The 12,666-nt window shown below is 44.2% G+C and overlaps 1 non-coding gene and 2 pseudogenes across 1 annotated transcript; 1 reads left to right on the top strand and 2 right to left on the bottom strand.

Moving 5' to 3' along the window:
• Positions 1-1,387: 1,387 nt before the first annotated feature.
• LOC127784995 (cell division cycle 20.2, cofactor of APC complex-like) lies at positions 1,388-4,791 on the bottom strand (annotated as a pseudogene).
• A 2,096-nt stretch (positions 4,792-6,887) lies between these two features.
• LOC127785075 (uncharacterized) lies at positions 6,888-9,252 on the bottom strand (annotated as a pseudogene).
• A 2,896-nt stretch (positions 9,253-12,148) lies between these two features.
• LOC127785513 (small nucleolar RNA R71) lies at positions 12,149-12,255 on the top strand. Its single transcript, XR_008019764.1, has one exon. It is a non-coding gene; the product is annotated as a small nucleolar RNA R71 (small nucleolar RNA).
• Positions 12,256-12,666: the final 411 nt, after the last annotated feature.

The following is a 12,666-nucleotide window of genomic DNA, read 5'->3' as shown; positions in this document are numbered from 1 at the left end:
TATATATATATATATATATATATATATATATATATATATATATATACTTTTATTTTGCCCCCTGATCGATCACTACGTATGTACGTACGTACTCAGTCACTGGTTACGTCGAACGCCAAAAGATTGGTAGATGCATGTGTCGTCACAATCGTTGTGGTAAGTAGGATTAATAAAATTTTGCCGCAGTTTACGTAGATAGAAACAATCAAGATGAAAGGGATACTGGTATCTATCTATGGTCGAGAAAGTCAACACCAGTGAAAGCTATTTCCTGCCCAACCTCAGTATCTCACGGTGTACGTGGTCTCAAATTAACTAACGATCAAATGTGTGAACAACAGTAACAGCACACTGGAACCGAATTTTTTCTTTGTAAATGAACAAGTAAAAAAATGTCAAAACTACTCTCAAACATAGGGTAATATCTAAACAAAACATTCTCGCGCAAATGTGTCTGGTGCAATACAATCACGCTCAGAAATAAACATAGCAACATCTCTACTGCACATAGGAAAAGATACTAGCATCCAGATATTATTACATACTCCCTTAGTCCATAAATCTGAACATACATATATAGTATTACGATGTATCAATGTGTCATATCTTGTACTACCTTCGTCCCATTTTAAGCGCAGCGATGAGTTTACGTGTCCAACTTTGATCGCCCGTTTTATTTAAATTTTTTTTATGATTAGTATTTTTATTGTTATTAGATGATAAAACATAAATAATACCTTGTGCATAACTTATGTTTTAATTTTTTTAAAAAAATTAAATAAAACATACGGTTAAAATTGGACACAGAGATTCATGGTTGCGCTTAAAATATGACGGAGGGAGTACTATGCTCGTTCTTTATGGAACGAAGGCAGTATCTATTGCCAAACAAATCAGTAGCATGATGGCATCAAGAACCAATACACCAACATGAAATGAACGGTTGCTTTTGATTACAGTTTCTGTGAGCCTAGCAAATAAAAGAAATGGCCAATTACAGTTTCTTGTCAGCCTAGCACAGAAAAGAAAGTAGGCCGGCCAGAAAACATTTATCATCCAGATGCAAAAAAAAATGAAACATATATATACACATGAAGCTCTGGCATCTCCAGTTCTCCACCTTTCGTACCGGTGACCATGGTTACAACTAATGCTATGAGATCCTGAAAATATGAACAGTCAGTTCCCCACGGTCCAACTCTCACATTATCCTGGAAGACAAGGACAAACTGTATCAATAATTGATTATAAATTCATTATAGTGCAACAGTAATTGCAGATAAAACATCCTTGTGGACTCTGGTAAAACTTACTAGTACAATTTTCTTACGAAGAAACCAATATACAAACAAGACTTATTGCTCTCAACAAAATACGACAAAAGAATGTCACAGATAAAACAGACAGTATGTATGTGGAAAACAATGTAAATGTTTTATTATAACAATCTTTTGAAAGTATGGAAAACATCACGGTTATTGTTGTGAAAAGAAATGCTGAAAACAAATCAGATAGGATTTGCTGTCAATATCTACACTAAAATGGCATTTTTCACCTGGCACAAAATCCTTAAACAATTAGCATACTTGCTTTTGTGATTAACGAATGAAAAGAACTAATAAAGAATATTCATCAATTGTAAACTTATTTTCGAAAGTCCTATCAGAACATACATATTTTCGATACCCTTTTAGGATTCGGCGATTCACAACATACAGTCGATGCGGAGTACAATTGAGCATACCTCATCTGATATGGCTGAAACTGTTAAACATTCCAGTGTTTACTGTCTTGAATACGGGTTTGGCATCTTCAGAAGTTTCAAAAATTTTCCATAACCTTAGAGTCTCATCTGCTGCAACAGAGGCTACTGTAAATCCATCAGGGCTCTGCAACCATATAGCATAAAAACGAAATCAGCAAACAAATCATAAGCAATTACTCATCATTACTATACCACAATAGAAAGAGATATACCTGAGCCAGGCAAAGAACACGAGCAGTGTGGTCTTCAAGTTCTGCCAATTTAACCATTGAAGGGTATTTCCACAATGCAAGTGAATTCTGTACATATCCGTGAGCACTTAGCAGCTCCTTTTCATTCTTATTCCAGAGTAGTCCGCACACCTGTGATCCAGTATCAACAGAATTCAAACATAAACCAGTGTGTGTATTCCAAAACCTGATGCACCGATCATCTCCACCACCACCAGATGCAAGCAAATTGCTCTGGAACGGACACCATGCAAGGGCCTTCACTGCAGCTAAATGATCGCCAAATCTATGAAGCCACCGGTTATGACCTAGAGATAGATTAGAAGATGCCATTGATACATCCCATATGTGCACCAGGTTGTCGTTGCCACCACTTGCCAATTGCTGGCCACTCCCTGACCATCTCAACCCACATACCTCATCCTCATGCCCTCGATATATATGAACAACATGGGATCTCATCCTGACATCATTGTTTACAATGTTTCCATCCATTCCACCAGTTGTCAGTATGTTCTTGTTCCAGGCCAGTGAACCAACCCTTGATTGGTGTACACCATGAAGTGTTCTCAGCTGCCACATTTATACATATGCATATCTATCAGTACAAGTTAATCTGCTTACAATACAGAGCAAGTGTCTAGAACTCTAGATAACTGACCATGCGATTAGAGCTGGTGTCCCACAGCTGAATGTCAGAAGAGTTGAGGCCAACGGCAATCCGCTGCCCATCACAAGACCAGCTAACACTAGTGATGGGACCATCATCTTCGTCAATTGTTACAAGGTCCATAATAGATCCATCAGCTGAATTCCAGAGGTACAAGGTGTTCCCAAGCGCAATGGACATCACATTTTTGCATCCCCAGTCCAATATGTTAAGCTAAGAATCCCAGGGGCATCTAACGTCCCCTCAGAAGACTGAAAATTTAAGCTAAGCTAAGAATGATGTATATTAAAAAAAATCCTAAAAATATGTTTGAAGCAACAAATTAATTTGCATACCTGGGGTATGTGTCTACACTTCCTAGCAGGCTTTGTCTGACTGGAAGTCAAAGTTTCATATAATAGCTGTTGCACAATTCATTCAGGTTCTGGTGGTTTGTTCCTGAATGCAAGAATCCGGCTTCTGTTGTTCAGGAGTTTCTCGGCAAGAAGCCTCTTGTAAGCTTCTTCAGCTGGTGATAGCATGTCAGTATTTTCCTTCTCCTTCTTAGGTTCTGTCAGGAGGAAATATGCCATATCCATGTCCATTGCTGACCTATCAGGTATGAATCTGTCACCCTGTCACCATAAATATAGAAATACAAATTAGTCATCTTACCACTTTGAAGATCTAATACGAAATAATAACACTAGTCACAAGTCTAAGCACCATTGCACTATCAACTATACTTCAATGATTACTATGTTGAAAGTTCAAATATTGAAGATACAAGATTGAATTTGTGACACAAGAAGAAAACAATTCCTACATGACTGAAAATTTCAGTACTTCACTGAAGAGAAATACTGTTGGTGTCAAAACATCAAGAACAGTTTGTACCTGTTTTTTTATTGCACACAATCGATTTGTCCACAAAAAAGCTTAACAGAACACTGGACTGATTCATACCGATTTTTATGTGAAAGGACAACCCCAAAATTGAGGAATACAAAGGAAAATCAGGATTGGGACCTACGAGCAATTCTCACTGTCATGTTTAACAAAAGAACAGCGTATTCAGTATATTACTTCAAAAACATATTATTGAGGTCCAGGAATAATATCGATTACTAAAGGTTATCTAGATTCTGTGATTTATGCTTGGCATGGATTATGTAACTAATGTTGGCAAACTTGGCATTGTCTTCCACTCGACTATTGTGCTAGGTTTCTTCGAACATTGATGATGAATATTGATGCAACTGACGAATGAACTTGGTTCTGAACAAGTTACACTGACTATTTTCTTTTGACAAAATTTTTGGCCAAAAAACAGATTGAGTATAGGACAAAATCACCAAGATTTCGAATTTCTTTTGCACTCTAAAAAGAATCATGCATGATCAATTATATTCTCACATCATTAACATTTCCTCATTCCAGGATTGGGGCACGGATCACAGATTCCTCTACAAAATTTCAACATCTAAAACAAGCCAACAAAGACCAATATAATTGGCTCTGCAGACATCAAGAATCAGCGAATCATCTAAAATTGAGTCAGAGCAAATCTATCTCTCGGATTATCAAGAACGACATCGAGAACCTCCTAAGTCCTAAAGCATCCATAATTGCGGCATCAACGGATTCCTTCCACACATTCCATCAGGCCCGAACGAGCGGACGGAAATCCATCCAAGAATTCAACTTGGGGGAAGAAGCTAAGAAAAGGGGAGTCATTTGCAGCAACTCACGTAGCATTTCGCGGACGGGTTCTTGGATTTAATACATAGCGGCGGCATGTACGGGCACCTCGCGCCGGCCACCTCAAGCGGCACCGGCGGAGGCCGTGGCACGAGCCGGCGGCGCTTCGCCGTTGGGACCGAGCCGGAGCCCGGCGCCTCCATGGGCGAGCTCGGCCCAGAAAAACCTAGCAAGAAACTCCCCCGAAAGAACGCGGAGATCAGATCACCACCGACTTAGCGCGACGAAACTATCGATCGAAGGAGAGAGATCGAGAGCTTCTCCGCGTGGTGGATCGTAGGAGAGAGATCTAGAGCTTGTCCCCACGGTGGATCGACGGGAGATTTCGCGCGAGGCGAGAGAGAATTTTTGGTTTCAGGTTCTTGACGAGGTTTTGAGATGTTTGGGATGGGGATTCTGGAATTGAAGGCGTTAACGGCTAGTTATTTTATTAATCATGTTTTTTTTAGTCCGCTTTTTTTTCTAGAAAAAAAATCAAGATTTAGATATAAAATAACTGATGTTTGGTCTGAGCCATGTATACATGCTCGACTGCAGTTTATTTTTGCTGAAAATAATATCGTTGAGAATATTCGGGTTCGTTTTTCAAAGTTGCATAAACTATCCCAATTATCACGGTTCACCCTATTACTCATTAATTTTGTTTAAAAAAATGATAAGTACATTTTATTCCCCCTCTACTTTTGTGTTCTCTAAACTGCGAAACCGGGTATATGTCACTTCTAAACTACCAATATCGTACATTTTACACCCTAGCATGATTTTTAGAGCTATTTTTGGTATAATTGGAAGCCACGATGGATGCCACCTCAACAAATAGTCCACGTCAATATGCGATCCCACTAGTTAGTCCCATGCTCTCTATTCCTCCCCCCCCCCCCCCCCACCCTCCCCTCTCCTCCCTCTCTCGACAAGCTCCATAATATAGGAGCAACAGCTCCTAGCAAGCTCACTCTCCCCTCGTCCTCCGCCTCCTCCCTTCCTCCATCCCCGTTGTGCTCCCTCCCTCCTCTCCTGTTGTGTGATCGAGCGACGATGGGTTGAAATCAGCAGAGGACGAGGTAGAGGCAGCGACAAGCGACCATGGAGGGGTTCCGTGGCCACAACGGAGAAGATGACTTCGGCCCAATCGTCAACGCCTCTAGTTAGAGACAAGGAACCAAAGGCGGAGAAGAGGACAGGGATGTGGTGCCGACGGCGTGGTGGCGTAGATCCGGCGTTGGTGTCGAGATCGACTGGGCGGTGATGTAGGTAGGGTCTGGATGGCTACCCCGACACTGGGCCCTAGTCGCGCTGTCACGACACGGTGGGCTCGAGACATGGCTGTCGAGGTTGGAGAAGACGGGATCAATAGGGCATGGCGCCTGATCCCTGAGTCCCAAATACAGTGCCCTCCCTTGCTGATGTTAGAGAAGACTGTGTCAACAGGGTGCCCTCGAGCTCAAGCTTGCTAAATCCATCTTTCTTTTTGGACGGCGGTATCCCTCGGGAGGATTCCAATTCTGGCGGTCGTCGAGAAGGAGCACGTTGGCAACCCTCCAGACCACAGGGAGGCTTTTGGTGCCAAGTTGGCGGCACTCGTATTGTAATCCCGTGCGTCATGAGGGAGAGGAGAGATCGAGAAAGGAAGAGAGAAAGAGAAGGCTTGGTCTGACAAATAGGTTCCACAGTTCTATATTATTTTGCTGACTGAATTACCACATCAGTAAAAACCACCTGGTTTAGATGATGGGAGTAAATTGAAATGTTAAACAATTGAAGGGTGTTGGATATTCGGTTTTAAAGTTGGAGGATGTGTTTTAGATAAACGTAATATTTGAGAGGTGTAAAATGGGCTTATCCCCCCAATAAAACACCACCTAACTCATGTGAGTCGTTGACACGGCTTATTCCTTTATGTATGGATTGTAGTCCACTATACCAGACAGGTCGCGCTCGTCACACGTGGCTATAAGCTGAGTCCGACTTGAGCAGCTTCTTAGGATAGTTCGTAGTGGGAAGACAAAAGGGAAGAGTGGGGGTAGCAATTTCGCTCTAGCAGTGTTAAAATGGGCTGGATGGTGTTTTTGCAATAAAATGGGCTGGATGTTTATGCAACTTTCCTGGCGCGACTGCACGGTGTGATGGCTGTCAATTCCACGCAAGTTTCAGACTACAAAATTGTTTCTAAAGACAGATAAGCCCAAATTTTGTCAAGTGCGCTTCCTTGTCAAAATGGTACTAGCTTAATTATGCTGAACTATTTGCAACTTGCAAGAAAACGCAAAAATGATTGTAACATGTCAGTATTTTCTGTTGGGCATATCAAACAAGTTAAGCAGGTATATTCGTTAAAACCAACAGAGCTGAAATGTGTTCTGTTAAAAAAAAATTCTGTTAAAAGACTACGAACTGAACTTTTAACCTATAACCTAGACAAAAAATCAATTACCTGCTGCTCAGCTCAGTGCCTGAACATTTGACAGTTGTCTTACACTCACAACACTGATTGAACATTTCCAAGCACATAAGGGCATTTAACGGTGCACTTGCATAGATGGAACAAAAGGGACTAGTCTTTGTTGACGGCATATCATAGAAATTCTCTTTTACCATAGCCACAAGCTAGCAAAACTGAATACTTTCAAATACGTTGATCATTGCTTGGACAAGCTAATCCCCAAAGAGAAGATGGAACTAGTTGCCAAATGTTATCCAATCATAAAAGTGAAATGGTTAAGCACCTCCTTCTTTGATAAAGGGATATCACCCCAGCTTCTATTGAAAGCTGAATAGGAGTTTTAAGGCAACATAAAAGGCTGGGGTTACCAACTTAACAAGACAGCTAACAGTTCTCCATCTAATAGCCAAAAGATTAGACAACATTAAGCCAACACTACCCTATCCAACAGACCGAAACCAAAAGATCAATGGACGTATATGCCAGCTAAATTCCAGAAGATATATAGCATTCACTCTTTCGACCGCAGGACGAAGCCAGCCACGACTTTATCGCTGTCCACCTGTCAAAGCAAAATGTTCCATGACTATAAGAAGAAAATGAATTCGTAAAGCGTCAGACTAATATTTGAAGGCAATTTATGTTCAATTGGCATCTTACTCCGTATTTCTTAGCCGCCAAATAGACAGGTCTCCGTAAAGTCGTAAGACAATGTATGGGGCCTGACGCCTGCCTAGTGTCGTAACTACATCTACACACCGAAGTCATCCAAGAGAGGAAGCCAGAACTATTTCTAAGGAAATCAGGCATTGTTCTCCTAAAAGGGATGCCATGCTCAGCCGTCAGCAACCAAGCACTGAAGTACTATTAGAGTATTAGGTTCAGGACAAATATCAAATAATTTTATGTTTTTTGGGTTGTTGGATGTTATCTAAACTCTCCTATGAACTCTTAATACAAATGGTGCGACTGCCTATGCGCATTCCCTAAAAGAATATCAAATAACTTTTGGAAAATGAGTTTTGAACATAGAGCTCCGAAACCAAATCTCAGTCCCGAATTCAGTGCGTTTGCTAAAAAAAATCCCCAGAACTTAGTGCTTTGATCCGGTTGAGCAGGTTTGGTTTCGGAGCAATCTGACAAACAAATTAGACAGAACATTACCTACTACTCCATCAAGCAGATGCAGATGGAACGTGAAGATCGTTGGTATCATCCGGGCTTGGTGCCAGAGGTGCCAAACGCAAGAAGAATGGAAGTGCAGGACCCCTGAAAGGCTCGTCCGCATCGTTGCAAATGATGTCCAGCTTCATGGTGTTCAGGTTGAGGACGAGAAGATAGGAATTGGGCTTCCTGATGGACCAGAACTCCATGTAGACATAGCCAGCCTTTGCTGCCAGGACACGCACCCTCTTCATCCACTCCTCACGCCGCAGCTTCTTCAAGTACCCGAACTGATCCAACAGCGAGATCTCCATCCACCATTGCTGCTGCCGCTGCGGACCCAGAGCTGAAGGTTTTGTTCCTTGCTGGACACGAGGCACAGCCGGCCGTGCTCCGCCAAGTCGGCGATGCAGTACGACTACCCCACCGGAAACGGCGCCACGGTGACCGTCCACTCCATGGTGGCTACGTCGAGCAGTAAGATCCGCTCGTCGTTGTCGTAGTACCTGCACTTCTTGTTGTTGGACCGCCAGTACACGAACCGGCCGGCGGGCATGCCGTCGCTGCGGGTGAATTCGTACAGGTCTGCCGTGTGGTCGAACAAGGCCCATTTACCGGTGCTGGAGGAGAAGACGGCGAAGAACATGTCGCCGTCGATGCCGATGACCCGGAACGAGGCGTCGGCGTCGTCGACGACAATCGCGTACCTGACCTTGAGGAACGACCCATGGAAGTTTTGCGGCGGAGAAGAAGATGGCAGTCCGCGCGAGGGGATCGTAGACGGCGAGGTCAAACCCGCCGCAGCCGCGGGACAGGAGGAGGCGACCGCCGTCGCAGCCGCGGAGGCGCCACTCGTCGAAGTAGCCACCGCCGCGTTGCTCGCCCGAATCGATATCAGGGACGTCTTCGAAGAAGATGTCGCAATCGGCAGCGGCGGATGCCAGGTTGGGCTTACGGGTGGTGGCGCTGACGAAGTAGTGGTTGGGGCAGCTGTAGGGGACGGAGTCGCCGCGGTCGGTCAGGATGAAGCCGATGAGCGGGGGGCGGCGGAGCGGGAAGAAGCGCCGGAAAATGGCGGGGTCGGAAGCCGCGCGGCGCCAGCGCTTGCAGGCGAGGGCGGCGTTGACGAGTGACGCCATGTTAGGGAGTCGGAGGAGATCCTCACTGACGGCGTCGAACGGCGACGAGATCGTCGGCTTCTTGACGGCGCCGCGCTCCCTTCTCACAGACGGTTCCATCTCTCGCTCTCAGTCTCTCTCGCCTCCTGGATTGGCGAGTTTGGTTTATATCGCTTTGCCCTTTTGGCGCGAAATACACTTTGGCTTGCCGCCAAAAATATTTTCCCGCGATTTCTAGCGCCAATAATTGTTCTCGTTATACTTTTATCCTTTTGACTCGCCATTTCATCAAAAGTAGCATGACAACAAAATACTTTCTGGATTTTATTTTCTGTTAGGAGTGGATTTTAATGTTCTATTAACTACATGGATTAACTCATTATAAGTGTCTCGTTGTCGATAGTCTGAAATATTAATTTTAAATTTCTTTTAGCTCCATTGATATTTTGTTTCCATAAAATCTTCATCAAATTTCAAAGATTCGAAAGGTTTCTAAAATAAGAAAATTATGGAGACTAAGCAAAACTTTTCCCTCACAAAATTAACCTGAACGTACACTTGTGGTTAGGGAAGCATCCTAACAATATTCCATTATTCCACGTATATTGGTAGTCAACAAGGAAGCAAACGTCAATTATGAAGTTAATTTTATGATATTTTCAACGCAATTTCTTTTTAGCGTTGGCTTTTAAGTTGCTATAAACAAATATATATAAGTTTTATCTATAAATTAATTTTTATTTTCTAATAAGCCATTTAGGAATATGTACAACCGAGGAGGCTATAGTCATTCTTCTGCCTCAATTAATGCAATTGTAAAATCATAGTGGATAGAAACTTACGCGACAACTTAATGTCAAGCGCTTTCGCTTTTTATAAGGAAAGGCACTACCCCAATGTAGGCCTCGCAAAGATGAACAAATATGCTCAGAAAAGCGATGGAGTTGGGGTTTAGGTGCAAAAGAGAAATGCCGTAGAAGTTTAATATCAGCAAGAGGAATTCGGAAGGAGGAGGTAGAAAGCCACATCGGATGAAATCCTCTACCGCTACCATACGACCTAAAACGGGAGAAGGGATAGTACCTCCTGCCTCCCTCGCCATGGTTTGCCTTGGAGGGACGGCTCCTCCGGTGTACAGCTTCTTTAGCCCGGTGGCATCGGAGGAAGATTGCTCTAGGTCCGCCATTGGGGGAGATTGCCGGAAGAAGATCGCTGATGGAGGGTGTAGGAGATTGGGGAGACGGAGAGTCCGGGGAAGCTAGGGAACAGTGAGAGTTTTTGGCAAACGGACTCGAAATGGATCCCAAAATCCCATTAAATAGGCGCACTACCTGATGGTTCGTATTTCGAGGAAAGGGGAGAGATTTTCGCCGAAAATTTCTGAGGCCCGTTGGGGACCGTTGTTCAGACTTCAATTTAAATTCAAAACCCGCACAGATAGGCTCCCTGAAAGCGTTATCGATAACTCTATGTCTCTACGGTTATATAACCGAGATCGATCCAACGAGTACGACAACGCTCCATCAGGAGAAGTCGCGTGCGAGGACATAATTCATTTAAATTGAAGTCGGGGGCTACTGTTAGGGTTACGGATAAGGCATACCCTCTATCCTACGACTTATGGAATATACCGATAAGGTATACCTTCACGCATACGGTTGGTTTCCGTATACGCCGTTAGGAATTCGCCTCAAATTATGGAAAATATCTCCACGAAGTTAAGGAATTGCAGAAGTCCTACTCGGAGAGGGTAAAATCTCTAGTATATCGTGTTGGTTTACATATCTCCAAGTCTTACTTGAGGGTTAAGGTATCCCACGATATAAAAGGGACCCCATGGGAGAGGCAAAGGACATCGCATCTCTTCGCCAACACACCCACCAAAGTTCACGAAGCCGGAGTCCACGGAGCCAACTCGCCGGGGAGATCTTGTCGAATCCCTCGACTACGATCTCATCGGTATCGCCTGTTCGATTACTCTCTTTGCAATCTGTTCTCATCATCATCAATCCCATATAAACTGGACTAGGGCTATTACCTGATAAGGGGCCTGAACCAGTATAATCCTTGTCTTTTGTCTGTTTTGATGTCGTACTACGTAGATCCCTGCTCCAACGTACCCCAATACCCTATTCTTCCTGTCCGTGAGTATCACTCGTCGGCAGTCTTCTCTGGCTGAACCTCTTCGTCAGCCGAATTTCTAGATAGCGCTTCCTTGGAGATACCGTTAGCTCCTGTAGTGTTAGGATATGGCGGATCACGAGTGGACTTACCTCCCCTTGTTGTGATCGCCTTGACATTTTCAATGGAGGAGTCGGGCTGCCCCAGAATCCTCCCAGATTCATTTGCAGGTACTAATGAAGTCAATTGAGCTAGCTGGGTTTCTATCATCTTATTAAAGCTCAGCTGGTTTTGAAAAGCAGAAGCGAAGCCATCTAGTTTGACATTAATGTTTTCTATGACCTTGTCATTGGCAACTAGCTTTTTGCTTAAAGCATCAGTGGTTTTAGCTTGCGCAAAGACGATATCCTTCAAGGAGGGTTGGTTAGAAAAATTACCGTTATTGTTACCTCCTTGATAGTATGGGCATGGCTGGTTCCACCCCTGACTCCTTGTGGACGATACCCGTTGTTGTTGTTGTTGCCCATGTACATCGCCTCTTCACGGGTTTCCAGGCAGTTATTCCCAGAATGACCTGTGCTGCCGTAGACCTCACACGTGACGTGTAAGTCCAAGGCTTTGACGGTGCCTTGTGACCGTTTGTCGTGATTGTCCAATTGCTTCATGAGGAGGTCCAGCTTGGTAGCAAGCATTTCTGTCTCCTTGACGGTGTACATGCATCGCCGACGGGTTTGGAGTCGTTCCTCGCTCCAACCCATATTGGAGACCATCTTCTCTATTAGATCAATGGCTCTTCGAACCATCTTAGAGAAGAAGGCTCCTCCAGCTGCCACGTCCAGGTGGTCACGGGACATGGGAGTGAGTCCATTGTAGAAGTTCTGCAGGATCAGCCAGTCGTCCATCCCATGATGAGAACAGGCGGCCACGTATTCCTGAATTTGTTCCCATGCTTTAGGAATGGACTCGTCCCTTGTCTGCTGGAAACTTGGAATTCTTCCATGAAGGGCGTTGGTTTTGCCCATCGGAAAGAACTTCGAGAGGAATGTCGTAGAGCATCTGTCCCAGGTGTTGATAGTAGCACGGTTGGCATAAAACCACTGCTTCGCCTTCCCGAGGAGGGAAAACGGAAACAGCCGCAGCCTGACGGTGTCCGAACTGACACCCTTCATGGTGTACGTGCTACAGATCTCCAGGAACTACTGCAAATGAGCATTGGCATCCTCGTTAGGCATGCCGCAGAACGGGCTAGCCTGCGCCATCGTGATGAGGCTGGACTTCAGATCGAAATCCACATCTCCCATGTTGATCTGTAGCCCAATGTCCACATTGTCAGTAGAGGGAGCAGCGAATTCATGGAGGGTCTTGTCAACCATAGTCTTGAAGGTCGGTGGAGCTGGTATGGCTGGTTTCTTTGTTGG

This window comes from Oryza glaberrima, chromosome 9 (genome assembly GCF_000147395.1).
Source record: "Oryza glaberrima chromosome 9, OglaRS2, whole genome shotgun sequence".
NCBI lineage: Eukaryota > Viridiplantae > Streptophyta > Magnoliopsida > Poales > Poaceae > Oryza > Oryza glaberrima.
This window is presented reverse-complemented; position numbering and strand designations above follow the sequence as displayed.